At 39.7% G+C, this 24,127-nt stretch overlaps 2 long non-coding RNA genes across 2 annotated transcripts in view; one reads left to right on the forward strand and one right to left on the reverse strand.

Moving 5' to 3' along the window:
* Window positions 1-24,127, forward strand: part of LOC140725095 (uncharacterized) — a 128,743-nt gene that overhangs the window by 41,244 nt on the left and 63,372 nt on the right. The gene's annotated exons all lie outside the window — the stretch shown is intronic.
* On the reverse strand, window positions 15,100-17,093 carry LOC140725092 (uncharacterized). The gene is made up of 3 exons (XR_012098261.1): window positions 16,961-17,093; window positions 16,401-16,488; window positions 15,100-15,393 (listed from the first exon to the last, which is right to left on the reverse strand). It is a non-coding gene; the product is annotated as an uncharacterized lncRNA (long non-coding RNA).

A 24,127-nucleotide genomic window follows, 5' to 3' on the forward strand; every position in this document is an offset into this window, starting at 1 on the left:
GTATTCTGCAGGAAATTTCATTCGTGGAATTAGTTGAAAAGAAGAAATCAACCTATTCCTTTATAAATTTAATGAAATCCGGATCTTGCAGTAAGGTAGAATCAAATCACCATTGCTTAGTACTAGAAGCTGTATCCATTAATTTAATAGAAAGTTTCATTGGAGCATGATCAGAGATGGCTATAATGTCATAATTACAACCAGTTACAGATGGAATAAAATGAGAGTCAATAAAAAAATAGTCAATTCTCGAGTAAGAATGATAAACATGTGAGAAAAATGAAAACTCTTTGTCCTTAGGATGCAGAAATCTCCAAATACCGAAAATTCCATTATCAGTCAAAAAAGAATTGATGTAAGTGGCCGACTTATTTGGTAAAGTCTGAATGGATATAAATCTATCCAGCAAAGGATTTAAACAACAGTTGAAGTCACCACCCATTATTAACATATATTCATTTAGATTAGGTAGAGAAGTAAATAAAGACTTAAAGAAATCAGGATAATCCACATTTGGAGCATAAACCATAGCAACCTTCTTATTAAAAAGTAACCCAGTAATTAACAAAAATCTACCACTCAGATCCGAAATAATATTATGTTGAACAAATGTAATAGAGGAGTCAGTAAAAATTGAAACTCCTTTTACTTTAGCATTAGAATTCGAATGGTACTGCTGACCCCTCCAAAACCTAAAAAAAGTTGATTATCCTCTTTCCTCACATGAGTTTCTTGTACAAAAGTAATATGCGCATTCAGTCTTTGGAATACTTTAAAAATCTTTTTCCGTTTAATCGGATGGTTTAAGCCATTAGTATTCCAAGAGACAAAATTAATGGTCTGAGCCATATTTCTTAAATTAACCCTTTGGTATATAAAGAGTTAACCAAAGTATGAACTCATGTACCCGGAAGAGGAACAAAAATAAGGGGAGGACCTGGAAATGATGACATGGCAGACATTTTACTAGTTTGAAATCAGCCCAAATGAAAAAACTAGAAAAACTAATAAAAAGAGCAATAGAATTAGAAAGGAACCCCCCCCCCCCCCCCCCGGCCCACCACCTATGAAAAACAGACCCTCCTGAGCCTGAAGGAGGCCAGGAAAAAAAAATTGTGAGACTAAATCTACCCCCATGTCTCCAGAAGGCGAATCCAGATATATAAAGGAGAAAAAGAAAGATCCACCCAAAATCCTAAAAAGTAATTAACACTATACTAATACAGACTTCTTAATATAATTGCTAGTAAAAAAAAACCAAAAAGAATATAAACACTGGTAACTTATAAATTGGGTTAAAACCTGAACAAATAAAAGTTAGGATGTGATAAGAAAGTCATTATAGGAAGAAGATGACAAAAAAAATGGTGAAATTTCAAAAGAAGCCGCCATCTTAGTTACACTAAAAATGAAAAAGATATGTATCAAAACATTTTTAAAAATTCACCTTCAAAGGATTAATAACAATGACCAAAAATAAAATACGATGGTTAAAGTAAGTAAATTTAAAAGATTAGTATGTCGATAAAGAAAAACTTTAATTGGAATATAAAATGTAAAATAAAATAGTTAGAAACAAAATCTGGTTTTGGAAACAAAAACTATCTTGTAACGATCAAAACCATACATTTATTACAGACGAGAATCCAAAGCAGTAGGATAGTTCTCATCCAGAAAGCTTTGAGCATCAGATGTGGAGAGAAAAACACGTTGTGGTGCATTCAAAGGCGAGATTCTAAGTTTCGCAGGGTATAAAAGCGCTGGTTTTAGGTTTTTCTCATAACATTCGGACATCAAAGGTTTAAAAGCGAGCCTCGCCTTCATCACTTCTGGGCTGAAATTCTCCACAAGCCGAAATTGGAATTCTCTCAATTTAACCATCCCTAAACGCTGAGCCAAACGAATAAGGTGCTCTTTAACATGCACATAATGAAATCGAACAATTACAACAGGTGGTTTAGATTAAGAACTTGGTGACTGGCGAATAATTCTATGGGCGCGATCAAGTAACGGGAATACAGAAGGGAACGCATCCTTTAAAAGTTGAGCGAAACACTTCGAGGGGTCCCCTTGTTCAGCAGAGAGCTTTGCTTGATCTTATATTCTCAGCACAGGATTTGCCCAGGTTTGCACCTTTTAGAAGTACATCCGTGACCTGCTTCAGTCCAACACATGTAGTCAGTGGTGACAAAAACCCATAGATTTCCCCAAAGAATATGCTGAGGGGCCAGCCGATGAAGAACAACACAATGAGCCAGAAAAGTGACCACAAAAGCTCCCCGCAGCTGGGCATGTTGCTCTGAAGCTTGGTATGCTGGATCTGACTGAATTCCAAGTACTGGAGTAAGGAAAACAGAAAATTTTAAAGCGTATGAAATGCACTTGACACTAAATAGTGACATGAATTTCAAATCTTATACAAATTATTATTATTCTTATGGGAAATGGAAGATACATTTCTGAATGACCCAATCACCCACTAGTTTACACTGCCATTAATTTTTCCATAATTATTTAATTTAATTTAATAATTTAAAAATGAATTTTCCACAATATGTATAATGGTAACAGAATAGTAATATTTGAAGTTAAGACTTATTTGCTGATTCAAATTCTCTACAAGGAATTGACCTATGCGTTATCTTTGTTATGTTTTCAATAGACCAGTAGCTATCTTTTATGTATTATACATACAAAACCAAGTAACTTGGCTTGGATTCTTGTCCAGGCAAGTTCTGTGATATCACAGGCATCATAATGTAAATTAACTCTACCACTTCCTCCAAGTAGCACCCTTTGGAAACCTATGTGCTACTTTTGCTGAAATTACAATGACCAAATTGAAAATTATAATGCCATTAATTCAGTATCATACTTAATGATGCATTTACTTGATTAAGGAGAATATTTTGTAAAAGAAAACAAAATAAAATAAAAGGCTGACACCTTGCAGCCATGGCAAATGAGGAGAAAATACTTGCAGAAAACACTTAAAGTACTTGAATCATTTTGTTCCACTCCCATCTCCGTTCAGGAATTAGTTTGTTCTTTTAACATATCATGGGTTTTCAGCCTTGCCGAATGACAGACTATACACATACCTGTCAATGTTTTTTCAGCTGAAAAGTGAGCAAATATCATATATACACTACAATTCCAAACCTGGATTATTACCCCCCTCCCCTCCTCCATTGATTCACTTGGATGAAAGCAGTGAAAATATCAGCAAAAGATCTTTTCAAAACACTCATATCATCATTTATGTGGGTTGGATAATAATTTAAAATTGCTCAAATCACATCAACTATAACTTGGCAAATATAACTCAGCTTTTAAGCACTCACCAAGATGCTTGTAGAGGCTTGATCAGACAGACGTGGATCTTATGTCTCAGGCAACAGAAGGAAGTGGAACTAAAAGCTTAGGCAAATATGTGGTTTTCAGAAAGGTTTCTGAAGGAGAAGGGAGTGGAGAGGAAGTGACATTTGTGGAAGAAAATGCGTGCCATGTCATGTAAACATACTAATGAAAGGACGGGCGAGAGTGTGAAGGGAGAGGGTGTGCAGAAGCAAGACAAAGTGAGGCTGGGGGAAGGAGGGGAAGGGAGGAGAGTAGGGATTTAGGAGGGTAAGAGATGGTGTTGAGGAGGGAGAGAGGAAGAAGAGAAGTGGGAGAAAGGGGGAGAGAAGAAGGCAGAGATGAGGGAGAAGGTGGGGGAGAAGGGGTAAGATTGGGGGAGTGTGAGAGTTTGGAGTTGGGTTAGATGGGGTGGGGAGAGGGGAGTTGGAGAGGGAGAGGGTAAGTAGGTAGGTGGTGAGAGGGGAAGAGTGAAGAGGAGGAGAAGGGAAAAGGGCAGGGGGAAGAGCGATGGGGAGAGGAGGAGGGTGAGAGACAGTCAGATGGGAGGAGAGTGATAGGGGCAGAGAGACAGGGACAGAGATAAAATAATCGAGAAACATTATGAATTATGGTACAGATTGGTTCAATTTGACAATAAGAAAATATGACGAGTAACATTTAAGAACATTGGACTGGAAATTCAGACCAAGGGGACAGTAAATATTAATGTCACATCAATTGTGAAAAAACTTTTAACATTAAGGTGCAAATATGGGTTATGTTATTTACATGCACAAAAAATATGAATTTCCAGGCATAAACTGAAAGAAAACTAGGGTCAGAATTGGGGTGTGGAGTATGTTGTTAGGGGTGGTAGTGTGAATCATATGAGCTGATAGCAGCTGTAAAGTGGGGAAAGTGATTAGAGGGGTTTCCTGTAAATGCTGCGAGACCTGCTCAGTTCCTCCAGCATTGTGTGTGTGTTGCTTTGGCTACGTAGTGTATAACAAGAGGTCAGTCATAATCAGTAAGGAATTAAGAAGGTTCTCAGAAGCATTAATTTCATTTGAAAGTAAAAGAATAATTGAAGGTCACTGTAGAATGAAAGCAGAAACAGGGCACGAAATGAATATTGGATATGAACATATTGTACTTTACAAATGTAGGTTGAAATGAGATTATTGAGCTATGTTTTTCTAAAGTATGGAAAACAGATGTAAATGTAGGGAGCAAGTGGGTTTTGATATAATAAAAAGTGGATAAGCAATGAGATGAGCCCTGGTGGCATGAATCCAAGATTGTTTCGGTCAAAGATGAGAGAAAAGACACTAGCCTCAATCCTTCTTAGAGGAGCAAAGTACTCCATGCAACAAGATGATAATAGCTCTATTTAAGAAGGTTAATCTAGGAATTGAAACCTCAGTCAATTGAGGACAAACTCAGAAGATCCTATTAATTGGCATTTGGAAGTGCACAGGATCACTGGTTTGCATAAGATAAAGACAAACTGATGAGATCCTTTCACAAAATGTATTATTAGAGCAATGAGTAAGGGAAAAAGTGATGTAGTTTCCTTGATTTACAAACGTTCTATTTATAAACTTTTCCTCAAGCAACACAGACACTTTAGAGCTGTGTGACCTTAACTAGAGCCGTGTTCAGTTCTGGTCACCTCATTACAGGTAGGATGTGGATGCCATAGCGTGTGCAGAGGGGATTTACAAGAATGTTGCCTGGATTGGAGAGTGTGCCTGATGGGAATAGGTTGAGTGCATTCGGCCTTTTCCCTTGGAGTGACGGAGGATGAGAGGTTACCTGATAGAGGTGTACAAGGTAATGAGAGGCATTGATCGTGTGGATAGTCAGAGGCTTTTTCCCAGGGCTGAAATGGCTGACACGATGGAGCACAGTTTTAAGGTGCTTGGAAGTAGGTACGAGGGGGTTGTCAGAGATAAGCTTTCACTGCCAGCAAAGGTGGTAGAGGTGGATACAATAGGGTCTTTCCAGAGACTCTTAGATAGGAACATGGAGCTTAGAAAATAGAGGGCTATGTGTTAGAGAAATTCTAGGCAGTTTCTAGAGTAGATTACATGGTTGGCACAACATGAAGGGCCTAAGGGCTTGTAATGTGCTGTAGATTATCTATGTTCTATGTTTTTCTATGTTTACAGCTCGACTTACATTAACAAACTATTGTGTGCCGCTCTCCATCCAGAGTGCATTTTGCTCAGCCTTCTCATTTTACTATTTATTATTTAATATTGTTATGTACCCCGTAACTGTGTGTCTAACCAGCAGAGAAAGAATAATCCGTTGGAGTCTGGTGGTACCAAACTAAAGGTGTTTATTAATAAAAATAAGCAAAAACCATATCAATAATGCAAATATACATATAAAACAAGTTAGCAGTAATAAATCTAAAAGTGTAGGAATAATAATAATCAATAATAAACAAGCTCTATCGATGTCTAAGGGGAAATAAATTGTCATAGAAAAATATAAAGTTCAATTCAGTTCCTAAGTGCTGATGTAGTTATGGTTGTTGTATTGTAATCGTGAGAGAGAGAGAGAGAGAGAGAGAGAGAGAGAGAGAGAGAGAGAGAGAGAGAGAGAGAGAGAGAGAGAGAGAGAGAGAGAGAGAGAGAGAGAGAGAGATAACAGCTACAGCAGCCAAACCTTCCTTTGCTTTCTTAATCCGTCGTATCGGTGTGGTCATTCAGTTATGACCTCGCCGTCCTTCTGCTAGACCGTTCTTCTGTGGTGGACTCGTCACTCTGGCATGAGTGGACACACACACAAGTACCCACCGGCCCTGTTTTTACACTGATAGCCTTAATGACCGACCTCCTGGTTCAGTCTTCGAAGCCCCCACCTTTCTTGTGGGTTCCAACACTCAATCAGTGTCCACTGGCGTGTCTGGAGGGTGTCTCTCCAGACCTGTCTTTTTATCCCTACCAACGGGGACTCAGCTATCCATCACTCCTGAATGACTGTGTCCATCAAATAAGGCCACTCCTTCAGTCCACTGAGGAATGTTTATGAGCAAACTATTGTCCTTGCAGCGAAACAGTAAATAATTCAAAAAAGGAGTCATAATACGGTTAATCAGCAATTTCCCCCTCTCTCTTATCTTTTGCCGATGTTCTTGCTTGTTTTTCCGTCTCTCTTTCTCATGGTCAACATAGCAACAGTAATAGTTTGTGGTTCTCGGGGGGGGGGGGGGATGGTTAACTCTTCACCCCATTGTCCATCAGGTCTGTTCATCACCCATATCACCCCCATCCTTCTGGGAATTTTCACCAGGGGAAAATTAACTAATAAAGCACTGAATTACAGAGTTTAACAAAATACAGTAGTTGTCTTAACTACAAGAATAATACAGATACTATTGGAGTATAAAAGTTGCATTGTTTGCTGTGTAACCAAAACTATGTAGTCAGCTTTGAACTTGCTATTTGCTATGCATGTATCCAATTTAGTAGGAGAATGAAATCTTAAGAATGTAGAAGACAATGGTGTGTTAATGAGAGGTAGCTAAGAGATGTAGATTAGAACAGGATTAAGTCAATGGGTAGAAACAATAGTGGCGGATGTACTTGTGATAGGCAACTGTAGACCAATTGGATATGTTAATGCAACTAAACCAGGAGATTGCTATAAAAAATGCTATGTACAAGGATCGGTGGGCAATCAGCGACTAGCTCAATGACTGTCTCAGCTTTGATTTGCAAATTAAAGTTTAACCCTTCTTGAAGAATCTTCTGCATCTCCTGGTCGTTTGTGGGGCACGAGAAACCATGACAACACACGTTCAAGTTAACATCTAGATAAACAATCAGCAATAACATTGTCACTCCCCTTTACATGTTGTATTTTAATATCGAATTCCTGTAACAACAGACTCCAATATAATAACCTCCTAATTTTTTTTCATGTTTGTCAAAAACACCAAGGGGTTGTGTTCTTAGCTTAGGCGTATATTACAAAGTGTGAACCAATACATGTGTGATCATAATGTAGTACATTACAGAAATTTTGTGCAGATACTAATCTCTATTTTACTTTTAAACTTAATATTCAAACAGTCAATCTTCCATGGTGTTTTTATCTTTCACATGCTTTGTCAAATTCCCTCAAAACCAGATCCTGTTATTCAAAGTGGCATTTGGTCAACCTTTGTCCCTTTTGCACTTAACTCTCACGTAGTTAGCTTCCTCACCAGTGTGGAATAGGCCTTCACAGACTCCTTTCACAGGAGTTATCTTATCACCAATGTTTTCCAAACTAAACCCATTTGCTGAACTTCCACACAATTTGTTAATTTTAAGCAAGTCATTAATTTTATCTTCAGGATCTTTCATTCTATTTGTTTTCAGTTTAACAGTGGCAGATGATCCCTCTTGGTCAAAACAACATTTCAAGTTCTGCCTCTCTAAATCACATACTTGAATAACATCAGCAAGTTTATCTTTGAATTTCCAAACAAACTGCAATTGATTCACAGGCACCTTGTTAACAAGCCATTGTTCAGTTAATGGTCCCTTCCCTTTTGTCAATCCTTCTAAAACCAATTCAGACTTTAAAATTTCTTTATTCAATCTAGGAACAACAACTTTCCTTTCTCCTTCAATAATATTCACATCACCAGCTTTCATCTTATCATTAACTTTTAACACACCTTCTAACCCAAACAACTGAGAATTCTCATTTTCCACTGATACCAAGGTTAACCCTTTCTTCACTGAACCAAGTCCATCTGACCCAAAAGAACTGCATTCATTTTCAACTAAATCAGATACCTCAGACTTTTCCTGAGTTTCAATACTAGGTTCAGTACCCTGTGCATCCACACCCTTCACACCCTGAACACACACAAACGGGACATCTACCTCTTCTCCTTTACTCTCTTTCACCCCACTATCCTCTGTTTTACCACCCTCTAACCCCTCTTGGTACAGGGTCGGTAAAAACGTCTCCGCCAAATTAACACTGGACTGATTTAAACTGTCTCCTTTCTCAGCCGGCTTTCTAGACATCTGCGAGTGATTGCGCATGCAGGATAAATCTTGGAATCTATGGGCGGGTCCCCGGCACTCACAGGCTTACTTGTCAGCTTCACTGCTGAACACACATCCCCAGTATCTCTCCGCACTGGAACTGGGGTTTCTTCTTCCTTCACAGACACCGTCCCTTTTGAGATAAACTTCTCACGCCCCTCTTGGGCTCTATCTACCTTTGCCTTCCTCATCGATCTACTGGCCGACTCAATGCAACCTGTCGGGACTGCTGTTTTCCCTTTTCCTGTCTCCTTCTTCGGAGCAAAGCACTTAGATGCTATATGACCAGCTTTCCCACAATTATAACAGGTAAAGCTAGGAACCTTCCTGCCAGCCTGCTTTTCCTCCTCCTTACCTTTTCCACTAGCTCCCGGCTTATTCTCTGCCTTAGCCGGTGGGCTTTATCTACCATCCCTACTGCCTCCCTGGTAACTCCTATTTGAGGAAAACTTTGACTTGTGGGTTAAGCCATACTCATCTGCTAACTTGGCAGTTGCCTACAGAGTCTCTGTTTCCTTCTCATCCAAGTACATCTTCATCCTCTCAGGGATACAACTTTTGAACTGCTCTATCAGTATTAAATGTAACAGGTTATCATAATCTTCATCAACCCCTTTTGAGGTGCACCAATGCTCATAATATATTTGCATCTCACGGGCAAACTCTAAATACGTGTGGTTCCACGGCTTTCTCAAGTTCCGGAACTTCTGCCGGTATGCCTCTGGCACCAAATCATAATTCCTCAATACAACCCTTTTTACTTCCTCATAATTCCTAGACTCATCCATGGACAATGCCGAATATGCTTGCTGAGCCTTCCCCCTAAGTACGCTCTGTAACAGAACAGCACATTTTGTCTCAGGCCAGTTCTGATTCACAGCCACTTTCTCAAAATGGAGGAAGAACTTATCGACATCCATCTCCTTGAATGGAGGTACCAACTGGATCTCCCGACCAATCTTGAACCCCTCATTTGGGTCTGCTGCCCGGTCTTTTCCCTGCTGTACCTTTAACTTCTCTATGTCCAGCGCATGCTGCCTCTCTTTCTCCCTTTCCTCCATCTGCCTTTCAGCTTCTTCCTTCTTCCTTTCAGCCTCCTCTCTCCTCCTTTCAGCCTCTTCCTTCTTCCTTTCAGCCTCCCTCTCTTCTCCTTTCAGCCTTCCTTTCATCCTCCTCTCTCCTCCTATCAGCATCCTCTCTTCGCCCTGCAGCTTCTCTCTTTGCTTCCAGCTGCCTTATCCGAAGTTCATGCTGCCTCTTCTCCTTTTCCTCAGCCAACCTTACTTTTTCCATTTCTAACTGAACCTCTCCCTCGGCTGGTTTCCTCTCAGGGAACAGGTCCAATAGATCTGGTGTGAACACACCCTTGGATACATAATGCATAGCTATTTCTCTCTGTATATCCACCTTTTTCATCGACGATTTCACCTCTGGGAGATCTAATCGTTTCACAACATTCACCAATTCAGTCTTCCTGGCAGCCTCTAATGCCCCCGCAGTCAGGTCTTTAAAAAATTTGACAATGTCCGTCTCTGCTGGTTTCCCATCTGGATAATCTCACAACCAGATCAGATAAGGGACTTTTATCCCGATTCATTGGCCCCCTAATTTGGTAATCAAATCCCGGATCAGCCCCCAATTTGTAATCTACCCCGTAACTGGGTGTCTAACCAGCAAAGAAAGAAGAATCCATTGGAGTCTGGTGGTACCAAACTAAAGGTGTTTATTAATAAAAATAAGCAAAAACCATATCAATAATGCAAATATACATATAAAACGAGTTAGCAGTAATAAACCTAAAAGTGTAGGAATAATAATAATCAATAATAAACAAGCTCTATCAATGTCTAGGGGTAAATAAATTGTCATAGAAAGATATAAAGTTCAATTCAGTTCCTAAGTGCTGATGTAGTTATGGTTGTTGTATTGTAATTGTTGGAGAGAGAGAGTGAGCGAGCTGTAACAACTACAGCAGCCAAACCTTCCTTTGCTTTCTTAATCCGTCGTATCGGTGTGGTCATTCAGTTATGACCTCGCCATCCTTCTGCTAGACCGTTCTTCTATGGTGGACTCGTCACTCTGGCATGAGTGGACACACACACAAGTACCCACCGGCCCTGCTTTTACACTGATAGCCTTAATGACCGACCTCCTGGTTCAGTCTTCGAAGCCCCCACCTTTCTTGTGGGTTCCAACACTCAATCAGTGTCCACTGGCGTGTCTGGAGGGTGTCTCTCCAGACCTGTCTTTTTATCCCTACTCACGGGGACTCAGCTATCCATCACTCCTGAATGACTGTGTCCATCAAATAAGGCCACTCCTTCAGTCCACTGAGGAATGTTTATGAGCAAACTATTGTCCTTGCAGTGAAACAGTAAATAATTCAAAAAAGGAGTCACAATACGGTTAATCAGCAATTTCCCCCTCTCTCTTATCTGTTGCCAATGTTCTTGCTTGTTTTTCCGTCTCTCTTTCTCATGGTCAACATAGCAACAGTAATAGTTTGTGGTTCTCGGGGGGGGGGGGATGGTTAACTCTTCACCCCATTGTCCATCAGGTCTGTTCATCACTCATAAGAATAGATTTGAATAATTTTTGCAATTATTTGTCATTGCTTTGAATTTGCAATTTGTATGTTCTTTCACTGTGCATCAAAAATCAAAATCCTTTATAGTTTTTATGTAAGGGCCGGAAAGGGAGAGGAAGATGCCGGTGTCTGGGAGCCAAGAGGGCGGTAACCCAAAAATACTTGTGAACCGCTCATCAATGTAAATCAAACTTCTTTATAGCTTTCATCTAACAGCGGGAAAGGGAGAGGGAAATGCTGGGGTAGTGGTCTGGGAGCCAAGACGACGGTAACCCAAACATACTTGTGAACCACTGGTCAACTGGTCAATGCTTCTTAACTTTTACTATCCAGTCTGCCTCTAATACCTCCTCTGGGCAGCATGCTCCATGTACCCACCAGTATCTGTGTAAACAATCTTGTAAACATTCTTTAACTTTTTCCCCTCTCACCTTAAGCCATGCCCTCTATTATTTGACATTTTTGTCCTGGGAAAAGACTACCTACCCTCTGCCAATATATATCTTTCTGTACTTCTAACAGGCTTCTTTGATGTGGCTTGATTTGCAGAGTATTTTTCGCATTCTTTGTTTTACTAACCTAACTTGTTTGAGTAGCTCATTTACTAGGACTAAATCTAATACTGTCTTCAAACATTTTTATCTTTGCAAAGAGCCCCTCCTTTTCTAAGCCTATTGGATTAACTGAATCATATCTGTGTACTAAGCCCCTTCCAACTCCCCCTTTTCGAAAGGAGGGTCTGAAGAATGACCCTTTCTTGTACCAAGTCAGAATAGATGGAGCTGACGAATTTTACAAATCTCTGTAGCTTCTTTCAGTGCTGTGCAGTACAATCCCTGCCCTGTACCAGACAGTGATGCAGCCTGTCAGTCAGAATGGCAGGTACATCTATAGAAATTTTCAAGTCTTTCAATTGACAAATCAAATCTCTTCAAACTCCTAATAAAATATAGCCACGGTCTTGCCGCCTTTATAGCTGCATTGACACGTTGGGACCAGGTTAGATCCTCGTCTGACCCTTTCTGACGTCCACATTCAGCTCGTTCATCTTACTGACATTGAGTGCAAGGTTATTGCTGTGACACCACTCAACTAGCTAATGTATCTCACTCCTTTACATCCTCTCATCTCCATTTGTGATTCTACCAACAATAGTTATATCAGCAAAGTTAAAGCTGCTATTGAGCCATACCTAGCCACACAGTCATGGGTATAGAGTGAGCTTAGCACACACCCCTGAGTTGCACCAGTGTTGACTGTCAGCAAGAGGGAGATATTATCACCAATCAGCACAGATTGTGGTCTTCTGGTTAGGAAATCGAGGATCCAATATCAGAGGGAGGTACAGAGGCCCAGGTTCTGTAGCTTATCGATCAGAACCGTGGGAATAATGGTATCAAATGCTGAGTTATATTCAACGAAGAGCATCCTGACATAGGTGTTATGGCACTTAAGAGCTTTTGCTAATTCATGAATGGTGTCAAAATGATGTTCTTCTACTCAACAGTTTTAAGCACGGTTATTATCTACAGTAAGATGTATTGCATTTGTGAAGTTTAAGAGTAAATTTGCATACAAGAAAGTCAAGTTTATTGTCACTTGCACAAGTACATAGCTACCCAAATGACTTGCCTTATGTTAGTTATGATAGGATGGCTTGGCCCAGGTAGTTGGGGTCTTTCATGACAGATGTTTCCTCCTTGAGGCAGTGTCCTTTGGATACTATCAATCATTCTAATTAAAATGATACCAATTAAAATAGTCTTGGATCCACTTCACTCACTTCACTTAGATATTCCTCCAATATTTAATGTAATTTAGGAGCCTTAGATGCCGGCATATCCAACTGTCGTCCCTGAACTTGAGTTGAATTTTTTAACACTTTTATCCAAGATCTACAGTAAAGATGGTCAGGTTTTATCTGATGAAGACCCAGGAAAGGAATTAATACTATTGATAATTATAAAATCAGTTCCTAGTCCCAATTCAAAATCTTCACACAATAGATGTGTGTATTTGGGACACATTTTGTTAGTTGTCTTGTAAATCAAGACACTGCCTATGCTTCTGACCACTCAGTAATACTTTCACAAGGTTTGACAAGGTTCAACTGTCAGGATATCTTGTTCCAAAAGTCAGATTGAAACTCACTTATAATCTTTCCTCTGTTAAGATGATAATTTATTGCCCATTTATTGCTCTTTTCCTTATAAGTTGTCCATAACTTCTGATGTTTCCCTTTTTAAATAAACAAACCATGTAAAACTTCTTCCAGTTCAATGGACCATTCTATTCTCTAGCGATCTGTAAGACATTCAAAACTCACTTCAATTCAATGCACCAGAATAAGGGGTAGGTCATTTAGGACAGAGTTAAGGAAAAACAATTTCTCCCAGAGAGTTGTGGGGGTCTGGAATGCACTGCCTCAGAAGGTAGTGGAGGCCAATTCTCTGGATGCTTTCAAGAAGGAGCTAGATAGGTATCTTATGGATAGGGGAATCAAGGGATATGGGGACAAGGCAGGAACCGGGTATTGATAGTAGATGATCAGCCATGATCTCAAAATGGTGGTGCAGGCTCGAAGGGCCGAATGGTCTACTTCTGCACCTATTGTCTATTGTCTATTGTCTATTATTAACAAGGCCTCTTATTTAAATGTGCAAAGCTGGAGCAGAAGATAGACTATGCTGCTGTACGATGCTCACCTGGCAAGTCTAGGATCAGAGTAGGATTGAGGGATTATGTCAGATGAAGGCAGTAACTGGGCTGAGCCTCCAGCAGAGGTTAAGGGTGGGGATCAAGCTGATACCTCAGTCAAGAGCTGTTGTGGAATGTGCAACAGGTGGAGCAAGAATCAGGGTGCGGTTGGGACGGATAGGAGATTATTGGAGTCAGGAGTGAGGCTGATGGACGGGGGACCCTGAAGGAGAGGAAGTGAGTGAGGAAGGATCCCTGAGGATGTTTCCACTCCTGGGCTGAGTCCTTCCCAGACACATGCATCCATTGACAGGATGCATCACAACAGTGTGAGTTAGTTTAAGTGAGGGCAAAAACCACATTATCAGTGCAAATTACATTATCAGTGCATATCACATGATCACATTAACTTGACTCTTGCCAGGAATTGGTTTGCACTTCCAGATATTATGCAATTTAATGTGGAATTCATCACTACACTCCAAGATTGAACTATTTTTCAAACACTAATGCTAAAGAAAAAAGTACACCATTCTTCAGAATCCCTAGGCTTAGAATGACCGCAGAGACTCTCCCATATGTAGGCGTGCAAACTGTTTGAAAGGCTTGATCATTCTTGGTATAATTAGCTCCTGTTTCTGCCCTCTGCACCAATAGAATAAAAGACAACATATCTTCTCAAAATGACAGTGACGTTTCAGTGAACTTTCACATAGTTTGATCTTGAAGATTTCTAAGCTCGAAGAACTGCATTCAGATGTTCTGAGTTCACTTCACATATAGGATCTGTGAGATAGTAGGCAGAAAGAGATTTGTACCTGGGTAGAACTGGCAGGGAATCCCCTCCCTAAGTTAAAGTGCTGTGGGGCTAATGTGTGATATTGTACTGCCCAATTTAATAAAAGCCATAACCTCTGTCAAAAGGGGGAATATTCTGCTAACGTTGAAAACCACTGTTTATTTAGAAAATAACGTACTTAAGAGTGCTTTAATAATACTGTATAGGAGTAAGATAATCTGTTATGTTATGCTTTAATTTGTGATCTTCCTCGGCCAATATTACCTGTTTTCTGATGAGACATCACCTTTGGCCATAGTCACTCAGCTATTCTTCCTGTTGGATCTGGAGCACATGAAGCCTTTTAAAGATCTTCATTAAGATTTCATGCAAACAATAAGATGGGCAATTAAAAAAAAAATTAAGATCTTAAGAACCATTGAAGTCACCATTTGGTATATTTGAAAGGATGGCAATTTATTATAATATCAATCAGAAGTAATTTAAAATAGATTTCATTCTGCTTAAAATCCCATATAAGAAATAAGGAGAAATCTAGTTGTTGAGATCAGAAGCACAAAGGAGAGTTCTGTGACTGCATTTTGAATTGTGTGATCCACAGTAATCTGGGAGATCTGTTGAAGTGAAATATCTTTTTTGCTGAACACTTTTCAGCAGAGAGCTTTGCTTGATCTTATATTCTCAGCACAGGATTTGCCCAGGTTTGCACCTTTTAGAAGTACATCCGTGACCTGGTTCAGTCCAACGCATGTAGTCAGTGGTGACAAAAACCCATAGATGCCCCCAAAGAATATGCTGAGGGGCCAGCCGATGAAGAACAACACAATGAGCCAGAAAAGTGACCACAAAAGCTCCCCGCAGCTGGGCATGTTGCTCTGAAGCTTGGTATGCTGGATCTGACTGAATTCCAAGTACTGGAGTAAGGAAAACAGAAAATTTTAAAGTGTATGAAATGCACTTGACACTAAATAGTGACATGAATTTCAAATCTTATACAAGTTATTATTATTCTTATGGGAAATGGAAGATACATTTCTGAATGACCCAATCACCAACTAGTTTACACTGCCATTAATTTTTCCATAATTATTTAATTTAATCTAATAATTTAAAAATGAATTTTCCACAATATGTATAATGGTAACAGAACAGTAATATTTGAAGTTAAGACTTACTTGCTGATTCAAATTCTCTACAAGGAATTGACCTATGCATTATCTTTGTTATGTTTTCAATAGACCAGTAGCTATCTTTTATGTATTATACATACAAAACCAAGTAACTTGGCTTGGATTCTTGTCCAGGCAAGTTCTGTGATATCACAGGCATGATAATGTAAATTAACTCTACCACTTCCTCCAAGTAGCACCCTTGGAAACCTATGTGCTACTTTTGCTGAAATTACAATGACCAAATTGAAAATTATAATGCCATTAATTCAGTATCATACTTAATGATGCATTTACTTGATTAAGGAGAATATTTTGTAAAAGAAAACAAAATAAAATAAAAGGCTGACACCTTGCAGCCATGGCAAATGAGGAGAAAATACTTGCAGAAAACACTTAAATCATTAAGTACTTAATCATTAAGTACATTAAGTACTTAAGTACTTAAATCATTTTGTTCCACTCCTATCTCCATTCAGGAATTAGTTTGTTCTTTTAACATGTCACCTGTTTTCAGCCTTGCCGAATGACCAGATTGCATCCTGCATGTTACTCTGAAGTTGGATCTATGAAATCCATTTAAATTTCTTCCACAACCGTTAATATACAATTCAACTATGCATAGTACTCTTTTCTATAAAGATAGCCAATAAAATCTCACGTTATTATTGAAGAAAAATCCAGCGTCTGAACTTCTTACAGTATAGAATCTATATTATTGCGGATCTAAGTGTAAGTTGCCAAGAATTTACCTTTGATTAACTAAATCATATGCTAAAAGATTCCGATGTCACAATAGACGTGGGGTTCCTCTGCTGAAGTTATGAAGTCAGTTCCTTCCTGATAATTTAATGACAGAAAGTGAAACACTGCAGTGAAAAAATCAACTAAAGTGAGAAGCGACACAACTTCCAATAAGACTACTGAAAGCATTGCAAACACTGGTGGCAACTTACAACTGAGTCAAAAATATAATTATACCTGAGTCAGGGTGTCACTGTAACTAAGTGACACCACAGTCTGACATCACAAAGCAACCTGAGAACATTTTTGCAGACTCTACACATACCTGTCAATGTTTTTTCAGCTGAAAAGTGAGCAAATATCATATATACACTACAATTCCAAACCTGGATTATTACCCCCCTCCCCTCCCCTATTGATTCACTTGGATGAAAGCAGTGAAAATATCAGCAAAAGATCTTTTCAAAACACTCATATCATCATTTATGTGGGTTGGATAATAATTTAACATTGCTCAAATCACATCAATTATAACTTGGCAAATATAACTCAGCTTTTAAGCACTCACCAAGATGCTTGTAGAGGCTTGATCAGACAGACGTGGATCTTATGTCTCAGGCAACAGAAGGAAGTGGAACTGAAAGCTTAGGCAAATATGTGGTTTTCAGAAAGGTTTCTGAAGGAGAAGGGAGTGGAGAGGAAGTGACATTTGTGAAAGAAAATGCGTGCCATGTCATGTAAACATACTAATGAAAGGACGGGCGAGAGTGCGAAGGGAGAGGGTGTGCAGAAGCAAGACAAAGTGAGGCTGGGGGAAGGAGGGGAAGGGAGGAGAGTAGGGATTTAGGAGGGTAAGAGATGGTGTTGAGGAGGGAGAGAGGAAGAAGAGAAGTGGGAGAAAGGGGGAGAGAAGAAGGCAGAGATGAGGGAGAAGGTGGGGGAGAAGGGGTAAGATTGGGGGCATGTGAGAGGTGGGAGTTGGGTTAGATGGGGTGGGGAGAGGGAAAGTAGGTAGGTGGTGAGAGGGGAAGAGTGAAGAGGAGGAGAAGGGAAAAGGGTAGGGGGAAGAGCGATGGGGAGAGGAGGAGGGTGAGAGACAGTCAGATGGGAGGAGAGTGATAGGGGCAGAGAGACAGGGACAGATAAAATAATCGAAAAACATTATGAATTATGGTACAGATTGGTTCAATTTGACAATAAGAAAATATGACGAGTAACATTTAAGAACATTGGACTGGAAATTCAGACCAAGGGGACAGTAAATATTAATGTCACATCAATTGTGAAAAAACTTTTAACATTAAGGTGCAAATATGGGTTATGTTATTTACATGCACAAAAAATATGAATTTCCAGGCATAAACTGAAAGAAAACTAGGGTCAGAATTGGGGTGTGGAGTATGTTGTTAGGGGTGGTAGTGTGAATCATATGAGCTGATAGCAGCTGTAAAGTGGGGAAAGTGATTAGAAGGGTTTCCTGTAAATGCTGCTAGACCTGCTCAGTTCCTCCAGCATTGTGTGTGTGTTGCTTTGGCTACGTAGTGTATAACAAGAGGTCAGTCATAATCAGTAAGGAATTAAGAAGGTTCTCAGAAGCATTAATTTCATTTGAAAGTAAAAGAATAATTGAAGGTCACTGTGGAATGAAAGCAGAAACAGGGCACGAAATGAATATTGGATATGAACATATTGTACTTTACAAATGTAGGTGGAAGTGAGATTATTGAGCTATGTTTTTTTAAAGTATGGAAAACAGATGTAAATGTAGGGAGCAAGTGGGTTTTGATATAATAAAAAGTGGATAAGCAATGAGATGAGCCCTGGTGGCATGAATCCAAGATTGTTTCGGTCAAAGATGAGAGAAAAGACACTAGCCTCAATCCTTCTTAGAGGAGCAAAGTACTCCATGCAACAAGATGATAATAGCTCTATTTAAGAAGGTTAATCTAGGAATTGAAACCTCAGTCAATTGAGGACAAACTCAGAAGATCCTATTAATTGGCATTTGGAAGTGCACAGGATCACTGGTTTGCATAAGATAAAGACAAACAGATGAGATCCTTTCACAAAATGTATTATTAGAGCAATGTGTAAGGGAAAAAGTGATGTAGTTTCCTTGATTTACAAACGTTCTATTTATAAACTTTTCCTCAAGTAACACAGACACTTTAGAGCTGTGTGACCTTAACTAGAGCCGTGTTCAGTTCTGGTCACCTCATTACAGGTAGGATGTGGATGCCATAGAGTGTGCAGAGGGGATTTACAAGGATGTTGCCTGGATTGGAGAGTGTGCCTGATGGGAATAGGTTGAGTGCATTTGGCCTTTTCCCTTGGAGTGACGGAGGATGAGAGGTTACCTGATCGAGGTGTATAAGATGATGAGAGGCATTGATCGTGTGGATAGTGAGAGGCATTGATCGTGTGGATAGTCAGAGGCTTTTTCCCAGGGCTGAAATGGCTGACACGACGGAGCACAGTTTTAAGGTGCTTGGAAGTAGGTACAAGGGGGTTGTCAGAGATAAGCTTTCACTGCCAGCAAAGGTGGTAGAGGTGGATACAATAGGGTCTTTCCAGAGACTCTTAGATAGGAACATGGAGCTTAGAAAAATAGAGGGCTATCCGGTAGAGAAATTCTAGGCAGTTTCTAGAGTAGATTACATGGTTGGCACAACATGAAGGGCCTAAGGGCCTGTAATGTGCTGTAGATTATCTATGTTCTATGTTTTTCCATGTTTATAGCTCGACTTACATTAACAAACTATTGTGTGCTGCTCTCCATCCAGAGTGCATTTTGCTCAGCCTTCTCATTTTACTATTTATCATTTAATATAACATTTAACAAGAAGGGATCCTGCAAATGAATTGTCAGAAGGCATATATTGTTCATTGTTTAAAGCAGACACATCAAATGCATGAATGTTTGTAATAAAAACAATGATTAGATAAAATATTAAATTAATTGGGCCATTCTTTCCCTATCGTTTTGTAAGAACACAGCTGATCTGATGGTAATTTCAATCTGCACTCCAGTCTATTGATGGTGATTTTACAACCTCAGACTTATTCAGAGTCTATCTTCCACTGCCTTAAGCACTGCTTCCTTAGGTATTAAAAGAAATAACTATTGAAATAAATGATGCAGTCAGTCTAGTAAACATTTGAACTGCAATGCATTAACATCCATCTTAAATAAAGAAGACTAATATTATGCACTTCTGAGCAAACATCATTCTCTTCATTTGCTGCACTTTGCTAATTACTTTCCTGCATAATAGCTTTTTATGGATGATGCACTTGATCCCTCTGCACCTCAGTGTTCTGCAATCCCTCATTGTTTAAACAGAGTACTTTTGTTAGTTTTCCTGTCAAAATGGACAATTTCACATTTACACAGATCAATTCATTACAACAGTGCTTTGAGGTAGTACAAGGTAAAATAATAAAGTGCACAATGAAGTGTTAGAGGCATGGAGAAAGCGTGGTGCAGGTAAACAATAAGATTAAAGGTCATAATGAGACTGGGAAGTCAAGAATCCATTTTTTTTTACTAGGGAACCATTCCATGGTCTTAGTGGAAAGAAGCTGACCTTGGGCCTGTTGGACAAGCTGTCAAGCTTTTTACCTTCTGCTTGGTGGGAAAGGGGAAGAAAAGAGCTGCTGCACCATGCCAGTGAGAAGTGTAGTCGTGGCCCATGGAGAGGAAGCTGGTTTCTATGGTATGCTGAGCCATGACCACAAATCTCTGCATTTCTTGCAGTCACAGGCAGAGCAGTTGCCAGATGAAGCTGTGATGCCCATGAATAGGATGCTTTCTGTGCTGTTCCAGAGTGGTGAATCTGTGGAATTTGCTGCTACAGGCAGTTGTGGAGGCCAAATCATTATGTATATTTAAGACAGAGGTTGATAGATTCTTGATTGGTCAGGGCATGAAGAGATATGGCAAGATTGGAGCTGAGAGAAAATCTGGATCAGTCATGATTAAATGGTGGAGCAGACTCAATGGGCCAAATGGCCAAATACTGCTTCTATATCTTATGGTCTTCTACAAGTCGTTGAGGGTCAAAATCAGAAATAGAATTAGGTTTAATATCACTGGCATATGTTGTGAAATTTGTTGTTGTGCAGCAGCAGTCCATTGCAACACATAATAGTAAAACGGAATTATGGTAAGTATATATATCTGATAACACCAACTGGGTTGGCCCTGAAGCCCAGCAACAAGGTCAACTGTGGCATGAGCTTCTTTAATGATTGGCTAGGGAGAACTTAACATTCTTGCAGCCCTACATTTGCTGTTCAAATAAATGCTCTCATAATTATTGCACCAGGTCTAACCTGAAGTTCCCTAGCTATGCATACGCTAGGGAACTTCCACAAATTCTTCCTTCAGTATTGGGCAATGTCGAGTTGAGCCATTGAGTGCAGCTGGAAACTGCTTGCACTCAATGTTACCAGGCAACAATCATTTGTTACCAGGCAACAAATTTCAGGACTTGCACTTTGTTTGTTCTGAACTTTTGAGCACTATTTGGAAAACTTATCTCACTGGAAGTATTCAGGGTTATGAATAAATTCCTGGGTTTGTGTGCTCCTGAACTGCTTTGAGCTTGGTTATTGAGTGATGGAAGCAGAAAGCCAAGGCAAGGAGACCATATCAACAATACAGAAAGTCATAACTCATCATATTCAGAAATTTATAGTCTAGTAGCATCTTTTCAATCTGTGAAATTTCCATGAAAAGTATTTTTGATGAAACTATTATCTCCCTATTTGCAATATCTGTTAATTAATCTCAGTGTTCTGCAAATGTTATTGTGGCTGATAATCATAACTAATTATTACAAAAAAACTTTAAAAAATCATTTAAAATAGAGCAAAAGTGCCATCCAGGTCACTATCTTTACCTAAATTGTTACTAAGCTCAATTGATGATTAGAGTGTTATTTTTTAATGGCCTGGAATTTCAAGGACATGAAAGACAAGATTCTCAGTGCTGAGTATTTTAACAGTGGAAATCTAGCAGCAACCTCCAGAGTGTACAAAACACACACGGTTAAAAACCAGAGTCACACCTGTGATTTCCTCCTTCTCAACAAACTGGTTTCAAGAGATTAGCGCACTATAGGGACTTACTGTGTGGGGCCCAAACAAGATTGCACCTAAAAACTGTGCACGATGAAGGAGGAATACTTGTGATATATATATATTTAACCTGTATTTATTTGAACTCTTGCACAAATGCAAGCTGCTTACTCACTTTAATGATTTCATCATCTTTGTGTCACAACACTGTCACATTGGGTCTAAGTTTGCTAGAAGCTGGCATCAATTCAAGCTATTTTGCCTGGATGCACTTATTAGGGGAGTGCATCATGATCATATCTGGAAGTGACTGAGAATGAAACTGAAATATTATTATCTTTAAGAATGAAAATAACTAACATTTGTTAAATGATTATGCACAAAAATGTTAAAATTTAAGGTCTAAATCATTGCCATGACAACTAAAATGCAAACATCGCAAAGGAACTGTCTCATTTAAATTGAACAGGAGTTAATTAAGAAAATAACTAGACCATAAGACAATAAGACATAGGAGCAGAATTAGGCCATTTGGCCCATTGAGACTGTTCCACCATTCAATCGTGGCTGATCCTCTTTTCCCCTCCTCAGCCCCACTCCCTGACCTTCTCCCTGTAACCTCTGATGCCGTGTCCGATCAAGAACTTATCAAGCTCTGCCTTAAATACACCCAACAACCCAGCCTCCACAGCTGCCTGTGGGCATAAAGTCCACAAATTCACCACCCACATCTACTCTGTCTAGGCCTTTCAATATTCAAAAAGGTTTCAATGAGATCTCCCCTCATCCTTCTAAATTCCAGTGAGTACAGACCCAGAGCTATCAAACATTCCTCGTATGATAACCTTTTCATTCCTGGAATCATCCTTGTGAACCTCCTCTGGACCCTCTCCAATGCCAGCACATCTTTTCTAAGATGAGGAGTCCAAAACTGTTCAGAATACTCAAGGTGAGACCTCACCAGTGCCTTATAAAGCCTCAGCAACACATTCCTGCTCTTGTATTCTAGACCTCTTGAAATGAATGCTAACATTACATTTGCCTTCCTCACCACCAACTTACCCTGCAAGTTAACCTTTAGGCTGTTCTGCACAAGGACTCCCAAGTCCCTTTGCATCTCAGATTTTTGGATTTTCTCTCCATTTAGAAAATAGCCTGCACATTATTTCTACTACCAAAGTGCATGACCATGCATTTTCCAACATTGTATTTGATTTGCCACTCTCTTGCCCATTCTCCTAGTCTGTCTAAGTCCTTCTTCGGCCTACTCATTTCCTGAACACTACCTGCCCTTCCACCAATCGTCATATCATCTGCAAACTTGGCACCAAAGCCATCTATTCCATTATCTAATTAAAGTAATAAACTATGTAAGAATGGAATGTTGTCAAGAGGGACTTTAACTTGCACAAAGATTAGCATGTTGTATTTGTTGAAAAGCAATGTGATACTTCTGCATTTGGCATATTATGAGAAATCTGGACTGTAGAATGTGTGAATTCCTTACCCAGCCCATACAGTATTGTCATAGTACAGTGTTAGCTAATCTGATTCCCATACTCTAATCATGCAACGACTCAGTTCCTGTGAATCAGAGTATGGTGTTCAATGGGTTAAAGTTCAGAATCTCTCCTTTTGAACGGTCTCGACTTCATTTCTCTAGCCCACAGCACAACCAAGATACTGCTGCCCCACTTTATGTACCTTCGGAGGACTGAGCTATGGTGACATTTTAAGTTTCCCTTTATTGATTTCAGTACTTGAGGTTGGACTTAAACAACAGATGACTGACTGTGGTCGTTAATCCATTAGGAAAATAGCAGAAGCAGATCAAATGAAAAGGAAGTGTAGACAGTCTAGTGTGGAGTATCTGAAATACGGATTTATACCAGCACCAAACAATGAGCAGCAGAAAATTTGTCTGTTGTGTGAAAATCTATTTCTCAAATGAAGCAATGAAATCATCCTTGAACATTTGATAAAGCAAAGGAGAACTTGGCTTGTTTTCAGTCACTTTGTGAAAACTTTCAGGAATGGAAAAACACTCCAAAACATGTTTGCCAGCGCTCCACAGCAAAATCGAGATAGTTTGTGTGCTTCATACATCATTCATTGCTCATTGTCAAATCTTGAAAGCCCTATACAACTGGAAAATAACTTATTCTGCCAGCAGGTTGCAATAGTGGGCTCCCTTACCTCCAACCCTCTGACTCTCAATACAGGAGCCCCTCAGGGCTGTGTACTGAGTCCCCTCCTTTCCTCCCTGTATACCCACGACTGTATCGCCACCCACAGCTCCAATCTGCTAATTAAATTTACCGATGACACTACAATGATTGACCTCATCTCAAACAATAAAGAGGTGGCCTACAGGGAAGAAGTCATCTCTCTGACACAGTGGTGTCAAGAAAACAACCTCTCCCTCAATGTCGCAAAAACAAAGGAGCTGGTTGTGGATTACAGGAGGGATGGAGACGGGCTAACCTCTATTGACAGCAATGGATCTGGGGTTGTGAGGGTAAAAAGCTTCTAGTTCCTCGGCATCCACATCACTGAGGACCTCACGTGGTCTGTTCACACCAGCTGTGTGGTGAAAAAGGCACAACAGCGTCCCTTTCATCTCAGACAGTTGAGGAAGTTTGGTATGAGCCCC

Source organism: Hemitrygon akajei, chromosome 3 (genome assembly GCF_048418815.1).
Source record: "Hemitrygon akajei chromosome 3, sHemAka1.3, whole genome shotgun sequence".
Taxonomy (NCBI): Eukaryota; Metazoa; Chordata; class Chondrichthyes; order Myliobatiformes; family Dasyatidae; genus Hemitrygon; species Hemitrygon akajei.